Below are 19,281 nucleotides of genomic sequence, written 5' to 3' on the forward strand. Positions count from 1 at the left end.
TAGAAAGGCTCACCTGCGCGGACGGGCTCCTGAGCTCTTGAATGAGCGCACTGTCTTCTCCGTAGGACCTTGATCTGCCTGCACATCTCTTAGGCAGCGTCGGCCTCGTCCTCAGCAGATGCCCTCTTTCTTGAGAGTCCCGTGCGCCCTCCCTCTCCTGTCCACCGGCACGTCGTCCGTCCTTTGTTGTGTCACACACCCTCTCGGCCTCATCCCAGAGGTCCCCCTCTGCTGGCTTTGCTGCCGTCTCCCCGGCCAACAGGGAAGCCAGGCTCCTTCTGCTGTCCGTGTGGCGCGCCCCAAGGTTCCCAGTAGTCTTTTGGTTTGTTGTCCACATGGCTGGCTTCTTTTCATGTCCATGGAATTGCCATGGTATCGGTCACTACTAACCAGCTCTCGCTGTCTAAGACTCTTCCGTGTCTCTGTAGGACAGCGCCCACTCCACGGTCTCATCGGACCGCTCTTTCCGATGAGGAACTCTCTGATTTTTGGTTTTGTTGGATTTTTTTTTTGGTTTCGTTTTGCTTTTTGAATATTCCTCCCTGATCCTCCCTCCGGCTGCCTTCCTGTTCACTGCGGAAGGGATTTCCGCGGAACGTTCTCGTCTCTCACGTGTGTTGAATTGACACTGCAGCTTTCGATTACAGCTTGCATCCCGGAGTATCGCGTCACGGCGAAGCGACGGACAGCTGCCCGTGGGCCGTGAAGTACAGCACAGCGAATATGGCCAATCGTAGTGTAAGGGCTGAGCATGTGCCAGGCCGAGGACGGGGAATGTTAGCGGAACACTTTGTGCAGGACATGATGGTATCTCCTCTCTTTTAATACACTGTCCTGCCTGCAACCCCTTCCTCCGAGGAAGGGTCCCCAGCTCCCCTCACGAGCTCTTACCCGCTTGAATTCTCAGCGTTATAAATGCCTCTCTAGACGCATGACACACAACGCATCCCGAACAGCATTAATTCGCCCCCGCCTTCCCTGAGGAGGGGAATACACCCAGCCCAGCGCTCCCTTTCGGTTAATCGCATTACCCTCTTTGAATTCTTTTGGCCTCCACATATTAAAGTCACCTTTTCTTCCTTCGACAGCTCTTCATTTAATTTTTATCGAGTTCTGTTGAGTCCACTTTAGAAATACCTCTTGGACTTGTACACGTTTATCGATTCCGAGGGCTGTTCGGTTCGTTTAGGGCCTTGTCATGTCCTGTCTGGAGGATTTCGGATTGATCTTCCCTCCTGCAGACTCTCGCCCACTCGATGCTACAGAAAAATGCCCGCACTAGCTTTCTCGACACTCATTCCTTGGCCTTATCTCCCCAAGTCCACTTGCTCCTGTCTCTGTATTTTTAGGGACTGGCCACACGGGAGAACTCGCCATTTCCTCTCTCTGATCTTGGCTGTGTGTCTTCGCTCCGAACAGATCCCGCTGCCCGGAATGACCTTTCTGCTCCCCCTCCCCCCGACCCCATGACATCGCTATTAGTTTTCGGTTGCCGCCTTAAGAAAAAGCTGTCACAAACTGAGCAGCTTAACTCCTCACACATGAAACATCTGCGTTTTGGGGGTCCGGGGAAGGGGCGGGGGCTTGGTTGGTGTCTCTGCTCTGGGCTTCGTCAGGCTACAATCAGGGTGATGGAGGGTCTGTGAGAGAACCCGCTTTCCGACCCCTTCAGGGGGTCAGCAGAATTCAGCTCCTCCCAGCAGTAGAGCTGTGGCCTCCGCCTTCTTGGTGGTTGTCTGTCAGGGCTCCGTGTAAGCTCCTTATGGCCAGCCGCGTCCCTCTGGCTCCCAACTCTCAACAGCATACCGAGTCTTCCTGTGGCGCCATATCGCTGCCTTCCCCTGCTGCTGCATCGCTGCCAGGCCAGCTACAAAGAGTCCTCTGTTTGTAGAGCTCCTGTGGCTGGATTGGACCGGCCTGCAGAACTCAGGATTATCTGCATATCTGAAGGTCAGTCGCCTTAATTCCATCTGCAGGTATGATGGTGTCACTTAAGGTCAAGGGTTTAGAGTGTGGATGCATGCGTTCAGGGAGGTGTTCTGTTTACCGCAAAAGCTCCATCCGTTTTCAAAACACAAACTCTAGGAAGTGACTTGCGCTTAGTTTGTTTCTTCCAAGGGATGGTCCTTATGTTCTGCTTCTGCATGCCCTCTGATTCAGTCCTTACTTAGCCAACCTTCTGTTCTAGGATCTTAGCAGCCTGTCCCCCTCTGCCAGGGTTCAGTCCCATGAGCTCAGAAAACATCCGGGATCACCCTGAGACACATGCGCAGACGCTAGCATCTGTCAACTCCATGGACAATATGCTGTCATAAAGGGGTGGCAGTTTCTGCCATGCTTGTTGGGCTGGAGGCGCTGTGAATTTGGGAATCTGAAGGCACCATTAACGCCCAGCATGAGGGGTCGATCTTCTCAAGTGTCACCCCTCTCCAGACGCCCTCTGACTTACACAGAACCAGAAATTCCACAGCACTCGCCGTACTAGTTGTGCGTTGCTGCAGGACACGATGCCAAGTATGTACGGGCTCCAATGACATGCATGCGTTACCTTGCGGTGGCTGTGGGCCCGGAGTCCGGGCACAGGTTCATGGGGTCTTTGGATTCTGGTCCCTGACAGAGCTGCGGTCCGTGTGTCAGCCGGGCTCCGGCCTTACGGGGAGGCTTGCCTCTCAGCAGATGCGACTGTTGACAAATTCAGTTTCTTCCCACAGGTGTGATGGAGGCATCTCTCTCTCCCTCTCTCTCTCTCTCTCTTCCTTTTTTTTTTTTTTTTTTTTTTTGACGTGAGCGAATCCAGTCTGGCAATGTGCAGCTTTGACATTGGCCAAGAAGGCCAGACCGAACACGAGCAAGCTAAGGTTACAATGTTTCATAAGCTAGGGCGGGACATCGCATCTCCCTGCCTTTGCCCGTTCTGTTGGGTAGAGACGTGTCACTGAGTCGGCCCGCACGGGACAGAAACCTCTGGTCCCAAGGTGTGGGTGACCGGGCATCTGAGAGTTGGCCTGCTGTGCCCCTCTGTAGAGAGACACGTGTCCTTAACCCTGTGAAGTCATACCATCGATGGAAGAACACATGCACTGGGAGGGGCGACCAAGAGCAGGTGAAGGTCACGTTGCGGGGGAGGGGGTGGTTATCAATAAGGTATCCAGAGAGTTGCTCTTGTGAGCCATGTGATTGGGTAGACGGAAAGAGAACAAGTCAAATTCCTTATTTATAAAGGGTTTTTCTTAGGACGCAAGTGGACAGTCCCAAGACAATCAATGAACAACCCCGCCCCCCACTTCGGAGCGTTGGAAATGATAGTGCAGCACCTAGTTAAGTCCAGAAAACAGGGTGCGCCGCGAATAACAGACGCCGAGCGGTGGGCTCGCACGGCTCCCTTTTCAGTGGGAAAGATGACAAGAGTTGCACGAAGAGATTGCTCACACGAATCCCATCTATTGCTGTTGACCGAATCAGAAATTAAAAGGGAGACACTTAAAAGTGTTTGTATATTCATGTGCCAGTAAAATCATAAAGCTCTTTGACATGAGCCCAAGAACATGTTTATGTCCCAAAACATAACAGTAAAATATAACATCGCCTGACATTTTTGCAAATCTTTTTAATGTCAGGTTGTAATCATAGACAGCTAGGTTTTCAGAGCAGCTGGTGCATGCAGTCTGTTGCAATATATTGTGTTGTGTACAAAGAAAACCTGGCCTCCTGCTGGTGTCGAACTGCAAAAAATAGGATATTTAAATAACTGTAGATTTTGAAATACTACACCAGAACTCAACACTGATGGATTCTTACAGGGCAGTTAAAAAGTATCATCTGAACCTACATCGAGGATGATACTGTTCTCTGTAACATGAAAATCATCGGGTTGTCTTGCCCTTAGCATGCACCTGGTAGGCGACGCACGACTTTGTAACACTATGCTTTGGCCCCTGGGAAAAATGTCAGTCCACCCAGTTCTGTGGGCCTTCCAGGTATCCGCACAGTTCATTATAGAACTTATAGATTAAAAGCACCTGGATTAAGATCACGGCTGACTTGTTGGGGGAGAATTTGAGTTTGGGGGGAGCGTTGAGTTCATGGCGGCAGGTAGTTCTGCATGGTGATTCGACATGTATGCGCTTTGCAGAGCGGTCCTGCTGATAAGGCTACGCCCCATCCGGCACCTTCCCATCGTCATCAGAGGATTATGGATGATAGTCCCTGTGCTGCCCTTGACTTTGGGTCGCTCCTTTCACGGCAGCGTGCCATAGGCCAGCGGCGGGGGAGGCTGTGTGCTGGTAGAGAGGGTGGGTGGAGGCCTGAAAACATGGACTTTGAAGACCTGGGTGGATCTGATTTGAAATCACAGCTCCGGCATTGACAAACCGGTGACCGTGGACAGGGGGTGTACTCTCTGAGTTCGTGCTGTTAACCAATCTCTACTTTCGCAAGGTAGAATGAAGTCATATGGGAAGTACAGGACGAAAAGAGTTTTAAATGTCTCCTTTTTTTTCCCTGAAATCTTTTTTTTTTTTTTTGTGCTTGGCAGCAAACAGTGTCCGTTGACAGGCTCGCTTTGTTCATTTTTGAACCCGTGCTCGCCAGAGACCCCGCGCCGCATTACCACAGAGTGCCTGTCCGGCTCTCAAGTTCAGGCGGTAGCTCCTCTTTGGCCTCACCCCTCAAACCGCAGAACGCTGGTCTCTCCTGGAGACACCCAGCAGAATGCCTTGTGAGAGGACTTCGTGTGCACTTCCACACCATGAGGCCCAACGGTCAAAAAGACGTACTCAAGAGATACTCGAGGAAATCAATCTGCACGGCTCTCCCCAACCGCACTCTCAAGGGAAGCCAGCATGTTCTTCCTCCAGCCGTGAATGTTAGTGTGGCTCGGATCTACCACCTTGCTCAGCACCGGCAGTTGGCTCTGCCCCAGCTTTTAAAGGGTGAGAACAAGAAACGGCGTTTCTGTATCATTAGGAAGGTGGATGTTTCCCCCGGGAGCTTGAACGTCCTCTCCCGCACTGGCACGCATCGGAGGTCTACACTTTGAAATCTCCTGGACCAGGATCGACCAAGTAGCATCCTGGAACGATGATGCTACTTGAAGAGACCACCGAAGTTCAGATTTACTTGTCACAACGGCTGTTCTGTCTCCCGTCCGCTCCACGGCTAAAACTCAGCAGGGCATGTCCTCTGCGATCCTTGCTCTGCATGCGAAAACAAAGCAGAACTTCTCAAAGGAGACCCTGGTTTTCAGGATCTTCCTCATTTCATTAAAGCCAGGTCTTCAGAGCCTGTTTCTCAGGGCGTATTGTTGTGCTTTTAATCCATTTAATTCCTTTGCTGGCAGCTTTTCCTCATTGAGCTACAATTTTATGCATTTGTTGTATCGTTTATCCATGACTTGCAGTGTTGTGAATGTCTGTCTGTTCAAGTAGATCCAGTACCTCTTCAAGTATTCTGTGCCTCTCCTCATATATTACACTATACTTTGAAATATTAGACACTTCAAAGATCTTTGTTCAATAGAGATAAAGAAATGGGGGCCATCTAATCACATTATAAAGAAAGTAAAGATATAGTGAACTATATACACCTCATCGAGAAGGCAGCTGTCCTTGTTTTTCTAATAACAAAAGAGGGAGTTGGAGAGACAAATCGAAACAATGTTTTCATTCTGTTCTACTAAAAGACACCTTGAAAAGCTCTCAGAAACATACACCACACTAGCAATTACAAGTAAAACCAGGTGAGGAGAGAGAGAAAGAGAACTTGAAATGAAAATTGATTGCATCACAGGCTACCTCTCAGACCTGGTGTTTTATAATTGCGCTTTAATCGATGGAGTTCGCGTAGGGCGGGGGCTCTCTGATCGCTTGGTTGTGACTCTCAACGTGCGGGGCCCAGGTGCAGCGCCCGTGGCAGGGCTTGCTCCGCAAAATGTGGGTGGCAGACTTGTGTACATTCCTGATCACAGGCCATTTCTACCCCAGATGTTATCCACCCCGGCATCTTCCCAAATCCCCATTTACAACCCAGCGTGGGGAGTGCCTCTCAGGCACGAAGCATCGGCTGGCTTGGCTTGTCTTCGATGGGGCAGACGTGGGAGAACCTGGGGGTTCTAGACGCAAGGAGGGGACAGAGATAACGGCGGGGGGGGGGTGGTTCCCTGACACCGTTCCGAGCCTCAGTTCCCTCTTCTGCAAAATGGGTATTGAAACATCTACTGCTCAATAGCATCGTCGAAGTCAGAATGAATACGTGTCCACTACTTTGCATGGCCCAGGTGTCCGTCCGGGTGGCTGCTGTTTGTATAAGGGCCAACACAAATAACGCCCCTTTTTCTTACAAAATATTTTATTCCAAAAAATCGTAAGCATGCCCTTCTGTAACATAACCCTATCGCCCCCAAGCGCGCTGTATGACATTTTAGGTAACACGCTCAAATGAAAACTGGACATTATGACACCCCTATTATTACCCTACCAACCACCCTGAAGCGGGGCTTCCTTCTGCCGGACCCTGTCTGTACCGAGATAAGACATCTTCTTTTATTTCATTGCTCCCTCAAAAATGCTCTTGCCTCACTCCGCAATTCTTCCAGAGCTCGCCTCCTGTATAGCACATTCTCCGGGGTGTTCGTTTCTCACTACTAGGGTACTAAGTGGCGTGTCCCTCTCCTCGTCACGGAGCCAGTGACGCAGATCCACGGGCTGGCTCCTTCCATCATGGCCGAGCTGAAGGTTGGGTTAGGCTCCCGTCGTGATGAGGTCCTCCGGGGTTTCCACGCCGTGTGGATTCCTTTTTGGCGACTCTCCGTGGCCTGGAGGCCTGGAGGCCTCAGAAGAAACAAGGGTCCTGTCATTCTGCACTTCTGGCCCCATTGAGGATAGCTCTCGAGTTCCCAGATCAATGTGCCAGAGGCCAGGCGAGGCCGCTGATAATCTGCCTGGGATATGCATCAGCAACGCCTGCTTGAGAAATACAGCCTGCTTCGCGCCTGGGCTTTGGGGCCAGCATCCTGAGCAGATGAAAGAGATGGGAAGAAGACAGCTTCAGCTGGTTTCTGTAATTCTTATGCATTATTAATTTTCTGAACCAAAAAAAAAAAAAAGCCCTATGCGTGTCTAGATGAATTAGAATCCTTAATGGATATTTAATTTAAGGACCATCACACCATGCGTCCTACCCAATAGAATGAACCGGTGAGAAGCCGGAGTCACCGACTACTAGTTGAGCTAAGAGTTACACACGGACATCGCGCCTAATGATCTCAGACAAGCAGCCTGGTCACTGGATGTCTACACGGGCCTTTACACTTGTTTTTCCTAATTGAAATTAATTGGAATAAATATGAGTCAACTCGTTAAACTCAGTAACCTAATTTTAATGAAACGATTGAGCTCTTTTTCATACTAATGAGCCTGCCTATTTTTTTTCCTCCTTCTTATCAATTCGCCCTTCAACGTGCCTTTTAACGACAGTATGTTTTTATAGCCCAGGTTCTTGAATGTCTCAGAAGGAGGGTGAGGTAAGATTCAGGACCTGCTTGCAAATGGGAAAAGAGCTGGTCAATTTAATCCCATCAAAAAGGCAGCCGAGGCAGAGCTGCACCCAATCCTTCTAACTAATTGGCAGCACGTAGCTGTTCCATGTAGTGATTATTCCACAGATGCTGAATGAATGTGCCTGAAACGAACCAAAGAGTTCGATGAGAATTTTTTGACCTTGCCCGTGTGCACTTGCATGAGCACAGCCACAGAAGACCGGGAGCCAGACTCCGGACGTTTTGAGAGCTTATGGCACGAAAACGACTTATTCACAGGCAAAGCTGTGTTGCGACCTCATGACAAACGGTGTAATCGGCACCGACCTTGAAACATCATACACAGGATTCCTATACACAAGGTGCTCAAACGGCATGTGCTGCATTTGCAGAGCAGCCCATGTCATTGGTATCACGTGGGGTCATCTCCACGGTCGCCCCGAAGTGGCCTCTGCGGAGTTCAGGAGTCACTGGCCGCAGGAGGTAGGATTACATTCCCCTTCTATGCTGTTGTGTTCTCAGATACACCGAAGGGCTCTCTACTGCCCGGTTCCGACTGCCCGTCCTCAAGGAGACTGAGGGGAAAGCTATGCACCGAGGCAAAGCATCCGGAAACCAACAGAGCCTCGCCGCGTGAAGCACTCGTGTTGATTAATTCCCAAAATGTCATCTGTCTGTTGATACTCCCATCTGCACCCCATTAGCAATGAGTTTTCCTGAGTGTCCTATGAGCAGACCTGCGGCGATTAACATTTGTGTGTACTGTGTGGATCGGCGCATTGTTCAGACACAGCGTAAGATGTCACCGAGGGTCACCTCTGAGAGCCCAGCCTGAGAGCTCGGGAGAGCCGGATCCTCGTTGTGCCTTCAAGTTCCTTTGCACCCAGTGGTTCGCCACATGAGCGTCTTCTTGCAGCCCGTGAACCTCCAGATGTCTGTCTATATGATGGACTTAAGGACGTGAGCGTGTTGCGAGGTTGGCAGCTGCATGGGCATCAAGCCAAGCTTGGGGGACATCCTCAGGACCACACGAGCAGAAGGCAGAACGTGGGCAGGCTTGGCCGTCGCCCGGGTCCCACCTCTGCTCCATAATGCTCTGCGGCTCGGGGTTCAGTTCGCTGGACAAATGCACAAAACCACCGCCGACACTTAAAGAAAACCTTGTCACAATAGCCAGACTTGGGAGCCGAGAGCAAAACAAGTTGAAAGATTTCACAGCACATTTCAGGTGCATGGGGAGGGGGGTGGGGAGCAGCTTTCTTTGTTTATTTTCTTTGTATTATTTTCTTTGTGACTCGGCCTCGCTGTTTAAAGCCCCATGTCCAGCGGTGCCGGGGGCACAAGACAATCTCAAGCTTCCCTGTGCCTTTCAGGGCAATGCAGCCTCTATTGGTTTTATATTTTAGGTGAAGTTCAGAATCCAAACTCCCCCTGCCCCCTTTGGAATTGTCCTCTCCTTTGTCATCCTTGGGTCGGGATGGTGTCTGGGTGCAGGTGGGGTTTGGGGGAGGCCTGTCGCTTCTTGGAGGTGGCCCGTGGCCCAGGGGAGTGAGGGTCTTCCACGGCTTCCTGCCCTGCAGTGGACATAGCCCGGAGTCAGTCCTCAGGGTGAGAACCGTCCTTCCAGCCCCCCCACCCCCGCCGCCGGCCTGCTCATGGGCCCCCGCGTTGGCAGCCTCTGCATCCCAGCGACGATGTCCACTTGCTCCTGGGGAGGGTCACGTCACTCTGCCGTCCCCCAAGATGGGGTCATGTGTGTCTCCATCTGGAAGACGAGCTCGTCCGCCCCGTTTTTGCTCTCAGCTGGGTAGGAACGAGCAGATCTCGCCTGAGGACCGTGTCGGAGGCGTGGGGATCCAGCGCGCGGAGATGCTGGGGCGGGGTGTGCAGAATTGTTTCTCAGGACATGCTCTCTTGTGTGGACCACGCAGAGCTCCACAGCCTCCTGTTGCCGTTTGCTGTGCCTTGGCCTCTGGCTCAGCCTCCAGGACTCTCTCTCCCCCTCCTCTCAGTCTGTAGGATGTTCCTTGCGTCTTACCTTTGGGGTTCCTCCGCCGGATGGCTTATAGCAGGATCCCCGGCTCATCCTCCCAGGTTTTGCTGCGGATGTAGCAAGTACAGCTTTGTGACGGAAGCAAGCCTTTGGCTTTGCTGTCGGTCCCTGACGTGCAAACCTCGAGTATCCCTAAGATGCGGCCCGCATCCCCTCTGCAAGGCAAACCGGAGCACCGAGCTCTTCGTTCCAGAGGCGTGTGTCCGGTCGTGAAGGGCACCCGTGGACTAGCTGCGGTGGGCGGGCCTGCATGCACTGAGGGAGGGAAACACATTTTGGTTGAATATTTCAAAGGGGCCGGTTGCTCTATATATTACTATAGGCGTATTTTCTCTCCAGTGCCGATTCTCCGTCTGTAGGTAGTGATTCACGAAGCCAGTTTTCTCTATTTATAGTTAGCATAAGTAGCAAGTTTCAATTCTAATATTCCCAAGGGGAGGCTGGTTTGAGAAGGTGATTAAAATATAAAGATCGGACGTTGTCGATGGCCTCCTCAAAGACAGTGGATGGAGCGTCCCTACAGAGGGCCTCACCCCAAACCCGGCCTCTCTCCGTGCCCTTGCCTGTCGGGGAATGTCATTCAGCTGTCCGAGTTTGTCAGCCTCAGGGAACAATAAGGCAGCCTAGGTTCTTACCGCCTTACGCTGTGGCCTTGGAGGGAAGGCCAGCTTGGGGACCGGAGCGTTTTCCTCCTACAGGCTTCCGTCCCTCTGCTCTGACTCTTGTGTTGCTGAGATACACTTTGCCTCCTAGTCCCTGCCTTTCTGCTTGGCGAGCACATTGCCCCATTGTTTCTCTGCCTTCTTGAGAGGGCGGGAACCAGGAAGCAGGTGTCCCGAGTTGCCGGGGAGAAGGCAGGCAGCGTAGCACCAGCGGGACATTTTTCACTCACCCCCAGCACCAGCACGCGCATGAAAACATGCCTACGGACTCCCCCCTACTTGCTTGGGAAGGAAGGCTGTTCCTCTCAGCTTCTTCCACGTGACGTAAAAGTCTGAACCTGCCAGTCCTTGGCTCAAATTCCTGGTTGCTCTTACACGGGCTGTGTGACCCTGGACAGAGCATTTCCTCTTTGGTGGATGGCATCTTTAATCGTGTATGTCAGACTGGACACGCGTACCGCCCTCACCTGCAACATCTGAGCAACGTGCACCAGCCTCCATTCCGGGGTTGGCGGGAGGCACAAATGGGGCAAGGCCGAGAGCGTGGGGGCACCGTGCCTTTCCCATCGACGCCGATTTTATTTTTCTCCTGGCAGCCTACCCTCAACGAGCTCTTCTCAGCTGCCTTGTCCATCGTCTGGACCTTGACCTTCAATGGCAGCCGCACGTCGACGCTCTGAGCACTCTTTACAATACCGGCCCTTCGACCCAGGGGTTGACGTGCAAACTGGACCCCCGCACCCCCGCGAAATCTTTCCATGGTTCGAACATTTATTTCAATGTGAATCCCTTAATATATTCATGGGTTTGAAGGTCAGTGGAAAGCGATGTTGATTCATAGGATGCTGGCTGATTAGAGCGACTGGGTTCGGGGCTTCATCAATTGTTTCGGCTTAATGGATGGAGAATTAACGAAGGGGAAAATGGCGGGCACGTGGCAGCGAGCAGTGATTACAGCGGCATGATTGAACAGTGTGTCGTGTGCGGGAAAATCCATCTCCCGCCTGCCTTGAAATGCCGGCCTGTTTTGCTCATGCCCACAAACAAAATGCAATTTCTGCTCGTAGAATTGGTTTTTCACTCGGGGCGGGGGGCGGCGGTGGGGAAGTATCTGTTATAGTAGAACCCGGGAGTTTGTGTTTGAAAGGTGTAATTCCATGGGCAGGTAAAAACGAAGACACAAGGAGAATGTTTTGGAAGAGAGGGGAGAGACAGAGAGAGGCACAGAAGGGAGAAAGAGAGAGACTAGGGAGTGAAAAGGTCTTTTGTATAACACATGAGTTCAGCTAACGTGTGCCCAGCCCTACGAGTTTCCCTTAGCCCAACACATCCCACAAAATTACTAGTTAGGCTTGAAGAACCTTCCCTAGTTGGATTTGCTCATTAGTTTGCAAACCTGGGGGATTCCTCGCTTCCACCAGAAGCCAAGGAAAGGCCACCTCCCAGCCGGGCGCACTCTGTTGCTGCATCATCCCAGTGCTGAATCCCGAGCCTTCGGATAACACGGCGCCTGCCACGGCCGTCTGCCCATGTCTGGCTTTTCAACACGCTCTATTGAAATGTTAGTCCCGGCCCGTGAAAAATATTCCCTTTGATGGGCTTCGTCAATTCACCCGTTACGACAGCCACTGACTGGGATAACGGTCAGGTGTGCAGTACCAGGGCATTTACGAACGCCCTCTGTTTTCATTCGCTTTAATTCTTATTCCTCTCAGTCGGCGAAGTGTCTGCTCAATCATGACCCTCTAGCTGAGGACGCGACACATTCCTGCGTCCTACGCGCCCATCGGCGCGAACAGCCCCGCGGTGTTTAGGGTGCTTCACGCACCTCGAGTGTTTGATGCGCTTCCCTGGCGATGCTGGTCTGAGGCCGGAGCCCCGTGCCGGAGGCCCTCCCTCCCTTCCCAGGAGTGTAGGTCTCCCAACACCATGCCTTCTTCTCTTTCTGCCCGACCTGAGGACGAAGGGGTCCCCACCACCTTCACGCTGTGGCTTTTCAGCTACGCTACCGCCTTTGAAACCGATTTCCCGCATCCCGTTCTCCGTGGTGGATGAGCGAGAGCGGGTTGTCCTGTCTTACCCAGGTCTGACAAGAGCGCTGATGACCACAGCTGGACGAGGTGCCCCAGGCCGTCCTGCACGCGCTGAGAGCACATCGCTGGTGTCCCTGGCCCCCGAGACTCACCTGCCCCCTGCCCACGCCCTGCCCTGCGTTCGTCCAAGCAGACCTGTCTGCATTCTTGGTTAGCAGCGTCCCTGCAAACACGAAGCAGGCAGAGCTCCACAGGCCTTCCCGGCACACAGCCTGTGTCACTCATTCCTCCTCGGTGTTGTCCGCCTCGGCCAGGGTCTAAAGTCTCCGCACGACAGGGAATCAGCATTTGTTCCTCCGGGATCTGTCCACGGTCAGCCACGCCCCTGTGGCTGGGAAGCTGCAGAACCCGGCCAGTGGTGGAGAACAGGGTCTGAAGGACGCGTTAAAAATAACAGCGAAACGAAGGAAAAAGCAATAAAAACAACCGGGTTTATTTTAGCTGATTCTTATCGAGAGGTTTGGTTCCTGTGGGACTTCCGCGACTTTTCAATATTTTTGGGAGTGTGGTGTGGAAAACCAAGGAGGATACATGTCACGAACCTTTTCTCAAATGTACTTCCAAAGAGACTATGTTTGCCATGTTCTCTAGTAATTGGACGAGTTTCGTGGGTTTTTCTCAGGCCATTGCCTCCCACTCGTACCTGGGTTCCTTCTAGTCTCAGACAACGCCAAGCTGCATAACTCTTTCTGGGTCTTTTCGGACCCCCACGCAGTAAGAGTCCCTCACACATGCCACCCTTGTAAATATCTCTGTTAGAGACCCGAGCCCATGGCGTAAATGTCATTGGTCCCTATCTCTGCCTCCGTCCATAGACATATAGTGCTACTCACTTTCTGTGTCCGGGGACAGAGACAACATTATAATTCAGCATGTCATCCTCTCGGCCACACCTCCCCGCCCTGCACGCCAGTGTCTGGCTCACAGGGAACGTTTCTTAAAGTGAGACCCCGAAGGAAATCACGTGGATTCCATGCCCGTGACGTGTGGGGGCTATTGTTCAAGAGTAAGAAGGGGAGGGAAGGCAAGGCATGGAGTGGCAAGAAAGAACGCACAGGAGGAAGCGTGGACAAGCAAGAAGGGAAGTTCCACATGGGGTTTGGATTCAGTCCTTCCACAGCCCTTTCAAAGTTTTTAGGTTGCACTAGGGCAGAGCACCAGTGCGCATCCCGTCTGCCCGGCGCATCATTCCTGGTCAGTCAAGCCCACGAGGACGAGGTCCTTGGGACACTTCCAACATGCGCCTCCCTGCCAGAGAGACAGCTGTCTCCCTTCTTTCCAAGCGAGGGGGAGTTCAGCCACCATGCGGTGACCATCAATCTTCCTCCTGTGAGCTGTTGGGTCAGACGCCAACGTCTCAATACAGCTCCAGGTCTGCTGACCTCTTCGTGTGCAGTTAACAGGAAGGAAGGAAGGGAGGGAAGGAGGGAGGGATGTCCTGCAAATTTCAGAATCACTTACACTTACGTGCAAGGCTGTACTATGTCCTATGTGTTGGTAAAAGTTTGAATCCTGTTCCCCTGCTGGAAATGTGGGGTGTTGTTTTTACTGTATATATAGCAAAACACTTTCCTAAGAAGGGCCATGGTGATTTTAAGTGTAAAATAAGGTGAAAAACGTAAACGCTGTTATGTCGAGCAGCATTTTTCCTGAACATGACTCCTTCCTGTGAGCTAGGAAGTAACGAAGCTCCTCGGGGTCTTTCAACGGGACACCCCTTCCTCTCCGTGGGTTGCCGCTCCGAAGGTGATGATTCTGTCCCGCGGGGTCCTCTGTCCCCCCCTTTCTCCTCACCCTGCCCATCCCCTCAAATTTTGGGTGATCCCAAACCCATCCATCAGTGTCTAAAGAAAATTCATTAAAAAGAAGAGACGTGGGCTTCTTTTTGTTTCCTTGTTGAGTCATGGAAGTAGAAACCTACGTTTTCTAGCTTTACTGAGAGGCCGGAGCAGAGAAAGAAGTGGAATTGGAAAGTCTGTTTTGATCATGTTAATCAGTGTCAAGCATTTACCTGTTTTTTCCCCATGTTGGGAATCCCTCTGGAAGCCTTTCTAAAATGAAATAAGAGAACATTATATTAGAAAATCCCTTATACATCAGCGTGAGAAGGTGGACTAAATCTGGGAAGAGAGATTACTTGTTATAAATTGTGGTTCTGTGTTTTGTTTATACAAAATCAGGAGGTAATAAGAAAAGAAAGAAGAGGGAATGTAAGGAGATGAAAGAGTATCCAGGAATTTATTTGTCTATATTTTATGTCTCGGGTGTCATTTCTTTGCATTTAATCTTTCTATTACATTGGGCATGCAGAGTCAATGAAATCTATTAGAGATACTTATTAAATGTCTGTTTTCTAATCGATGTAAAATTCATTTACTCAGTTTAAAACAGAGAGCCAATTTTATTCCAGGCCCTGTATGAGAGTCTAAAACAAATCAACACCCTTTACAAATACCATCCACGTGCTGAAAGGGAATTGGGGATTTGTTTGCTCACATCTTCCGAAGGTTTTGGACAGGCAATTCAAAAAGAGATGCAAATGAAAAATAGATGCCATTCTCCAGGGAACCTCAATTGAGTAAGCGCTTGACAAGTGAAATAAATACAAGTGCCCATAAGAGAAAAAAAAAATGTTTCTTATAATGGAGAAGCAGTACACAAGTACACACACACACTCGCTCACACACACGTTATTTCATGCACAATTATCATTAAGGAGGTATATAGCCACGGCTTTCCCCTTGTTCTGAAGACGTGCACAAAGAACTAGATTCTGTAGTCATTCATCCACGCAGCTTACACATTTCTGTGAGGGCCCACACTGGTGCTGCTCTTGCAAATTCTTCGCTGGACAAGACTCATGAAAATAATGATGTCTAACATTTCTTAAGTACTAGCTATGAGCCATGCACTGAGCAGTTGACATAGACGATTAATCCTTTGCTAATAGCAGGAGCTGTTGTTTTCTGGATTTTTTTTTTTATGTTAGGACATTCATCGAACTAATTTCTTTCAAATAATAAACTCCTTGAAAGAGACGGTAGCAAGGGAAGCCAGGAGCACTTTATGTTGGCAATCAATTTTTATGAGAGCGTTGAGCAATTAATCCACTCCTTCATTTGTTGACCCACCAACTTTTTGGAGGACCTAGAATCGTGCCTGCCATATAATATGTGATCAATAAATATTGGTTGAAAAAATAAGCAATGCACATGCAAGAAGCTACGCTTAGGGGCACGGGATGCGAAGAAGACCCACATAAGAACATGGCCTTCAAATCTGATATTGAAAATCAGCTTCGCACGTAAATGGCAGCCACTAAAGACCGGCGTGATAGATATAAAAAGGCAGTTCTTAGGGAAAAATGTAACTTGCAAGTGGGTGACCAGCACAGATCAGTGGAAGAGAGGACATATTTGACCAGCATGGGGATCAAGAAGCCCGCATGCATTCAAGGGAAAGAAAATGCTCTTTTGTGGGGATGAAGAATCGCTGGAGGTTTGCAAAGGAGAGACCAAGGGGCACAATGTCAGGCCGAGAAGGGGATTCCTTGTAGTTATCCAAGAGCAAGAAGCACCTCCTCAAAGTCCGTTTGAGAAGATCTTGAGGTTTCTCATTAGCATGAGTACGGCGGGCAGAGCCATGAAGGACCCCTCCCCCTGGCCTCAGTGATGCCCAGACTCTCAGGCCCCGGACCGGCGGGCTTCCTTATGCGCCCCCAGGGCCTACGCAGGCGTGACTCAGTGAGGCCTCTAGAGCGGAGGAGGTGATCCCGGACGATGCCGGTGGGCTCCCTGTCCTCGCGGGGTCCTTAGGAGAGCGAGGAGGGTGGGTGAGGGTCAGAGCAGGCGGCCGGTGACAGCACCGGTAGTGAGAACCGTGGCCCCAGGAGCCAAACGTTGTGGGCAGCCACGGGAAGCCGGACACAGCCGGACACAGCCGGACACTCGCTCTCTCCTGGCGCCTCCTTATCAGCACCTTGATTGCACCCCTTTTGCACCAGTTCCGACTTACGGAGTCGGTCAGATAATCCACGTGCGTTGGTTTCAGCCACTACGCGTGTGAGGAACGCGGGGAAAGGAATGCCGCGGGCTCGCCTCCCAGATGCGCATGGTTTCTCTCACGCCGGGTCCCTTCTGCCCCTCCCCGTGGCCTTGCTCAGCCCAGGAAAGCCACCTCGGCACTTCCAGAGCGGGAGCCCTGTGTCTGCACTCACGTGGGCACGCGTGACGTCCCGCAGCACAGCGGGGCTTGAGACACTGCCCGGTAGCCCCTCCCTTTCAATGCAACCCACGCTGCATCGTAGGCCTCCCGTTGCTATGGCACCCAGATAAAAAGGTCCAAATGCATTTTGTTTTTCCTAAGGGCACCATCATCAGCTCCCACACTGCAAGAAAGACGTGCTCCTTCTCGCCTCCTTTCTGGGAATTCGGACGTGCACATTGTTTTTTATTTTTCCAGAAGCGTGCGTGTCAGAAAATCATTTCAACGAGGCTTCACAAGACGGGATCGGAAGCGGCCTGAGGTGCGCGCACTGGGCTTTGATTCTGTTCATCGGTGGCAGGCTAACCTTTTGTTTCCTGTTTTGCCACAGACACTCGTGAATTGTTTCCACAGAAACACAAAAGACATGAGCGAATTGAAGTGCATCGTCTTTCTTATCTCCCTCCAGTGTCCGCGATGAAAAATGACTCTTTTACGTGATCATAAATAATTATGACATTTTCTGAGCTGGGTAAAAATGCCCCCGTTGAACATATAAACTTCAAGGATTTGCCGGGATACGTGGACCCCGGGCAGTGTTTTTTTTTTAAGACACGTCCACAGTTACATTCTTCAGTCGGCTTCGGAAAACAGCACGGATTCTTTACACGTCTGTGAAACTGCAGAAAATCCAACTGCGTGCCAAATTTAATGTAAACTTGTCAGGAAATTTTCTTCCTTTACTCCCACCCCGAGTGAACCAATGTCACCCTGATAAACTTAATTTAAAAAGAAACTGGTTTCCCATCCAGGGACTTGGTGGCTTTTGATACCAGGGTTGTCTACGTTGCATTGTCTTCCCTGTGCCTCAGCCTCTAACCCCGAATCATAGCCCCGACACTTGGTCTTCTCTCTCATCTTCTGAGGCAAGGCCTCAGATGCCCCCGAAAAACAGGTGTCTTAAAGGCACCAAGCACATGACTTCTGAGATGCTTCTATGTGGACACTAGCTTAGGAGTTTTTGAGCGCAGCGTCTTATGTCAGCCTCACAGGGCATCACTTTTATCCGCATCGTGAGCACAAGGAAAGCTGATGGTCCCAAACACAAAGTGAGCGCCTCACAGTCACACAGCCGGCGGGGACAGCCTGAGACACCCTTAGAACCCAGACCAGTTTGCCCTAAGCATCCGGAGCTCCCCTGAAGCAATATTATATCCAACTTGGGTTTTTCAGACCCCTGGGAGCCTCCTTATTAAGTTGCAAAGGCTGCAGCTCTTGTTCTGGAACATATTCTGCATTCGCATACATTCTCCCCCTTAGGTTATCCACACCTGTGGCCTTCAGTCAGCGCGTCCCCCGCCCCCAGGGCACACTGGGGAATGGCTGGAGACATTTGTGGTGGCCAGGCCTGGGGGTACAGCGTGGTGACTGTCACCGCTGCTGCAGAGAAGCCACAGATCACAGGAAGCAGCCGCCAGGCCCAGGACAAACCCCCCTAAGCGGTCAAAAACGTCAGAGTCCTGCGCATGGCGGACACCCTAAAACACCTGCACTTCATTTTGTCTTAATAAACGGCTCCCCCAGCACGGCTTTGAGAAAAAACCAAATCAGTAAACACCCCTTGGCTATTCTGTGATTATTCTGTGGCCCTAGATATTCGTCCTTGCTGCACGTAACCCGGAATCCAGTCCCTGTTTATGACGCGCCTCTGCGTCTTTCTTCTTTTCGCATCTTTGTTTCCCATTTCCCTGCGGGGGATCCGCGGTGACGGATTTCTTTCTTCTTTGTTATGTCTCTGGGCTTTACTCTTTCTGCTCAGCTCTGGGATCGGTCCAAGGGGGCCTCTAAATGGTCAATAGCAATACCGACCACGTTGCCAGTGCCTATCTCTAGTGATTTCAGGAGCATCAGGAAAGGAGATGCAGCGAAGCCGGTGACAAAGGAGTCCATTTACATTTTTCCGCTTTGTCTACGAGTAAGCGCAGACCAGCTTTCCTCTATAGGGAAGGACTGGTGGATTATTTATTTCTGCGTAAGCCTGCAGTCCGTGCTTGACTGCACTTCACCCTTGGCTACATTCAATTTGTCTTCATTTTACAGTTTATGCTGTTAATTCGAAAAGGTTATACGATTAATAACTAGTCATCGCTGATGTATTTCGTGGACTGCACGTTCAGCTGGATGAGGGTCCCCACCGCCGCCCACCACCGCCAAAGAGACATATACCATCTGTTGAGAGGCATTGCACCCAACATTTGATGAAGTGCTTCACAGAGAAAGTGCTCAAAAGGACCATGGTCTTCTAATGATTTCCAAAATCACGCAAACATCCACACGGCCTTTCTATTCCATGCGCACAAACTAGTGACTGTTTCGGGGCAAGCGGGGGGTGGGGGGGTGGGGTGAGATGTTATGACCTGAGATGATGCACATCATGAAAGTGGATTTTAGCTGAAGATGCTTAACCGCAGCAACAATGGTATTAACACGCGTAACAAAACATTCTACCTGTACAGGGTTTGGCCGTTGCCAAAGGATTTTCCCATGGATACACTCACGCACACACACATATGCATGGATTTTCACAGGTGTATATTTTTAATATCAGAGACAAAGTGAGAGATGGAGCAAGCGATCGGGTGTCTCTTCTCCTAAGGCTGTGGATTTTGCCGTGGGAGCCCCACTCTCATGAAGGGAAACTCGAATCAGCTTCCAAAGGCCACCGTCTTCCCAAAC

This window comes from Pteronotus mesoamericanus, unplaced genomic scaffold, assembly GCF_021234165.1.
Source record: "Pteronotus mesoamericanus isolate MK-2021 breed Mesoamerican mustached bat unplaced genomic scaffold, CSHL_Meso_final contig_65, whole genome shotgun sequence".
Taxonomy (NCBI): domain Eukaryota; kingdom Metazoa; phylum Chordata; class Mammalia; order Chiroptera; family Mormoopidae; genus Pteronotus; species Pteronotus mesoamericanus.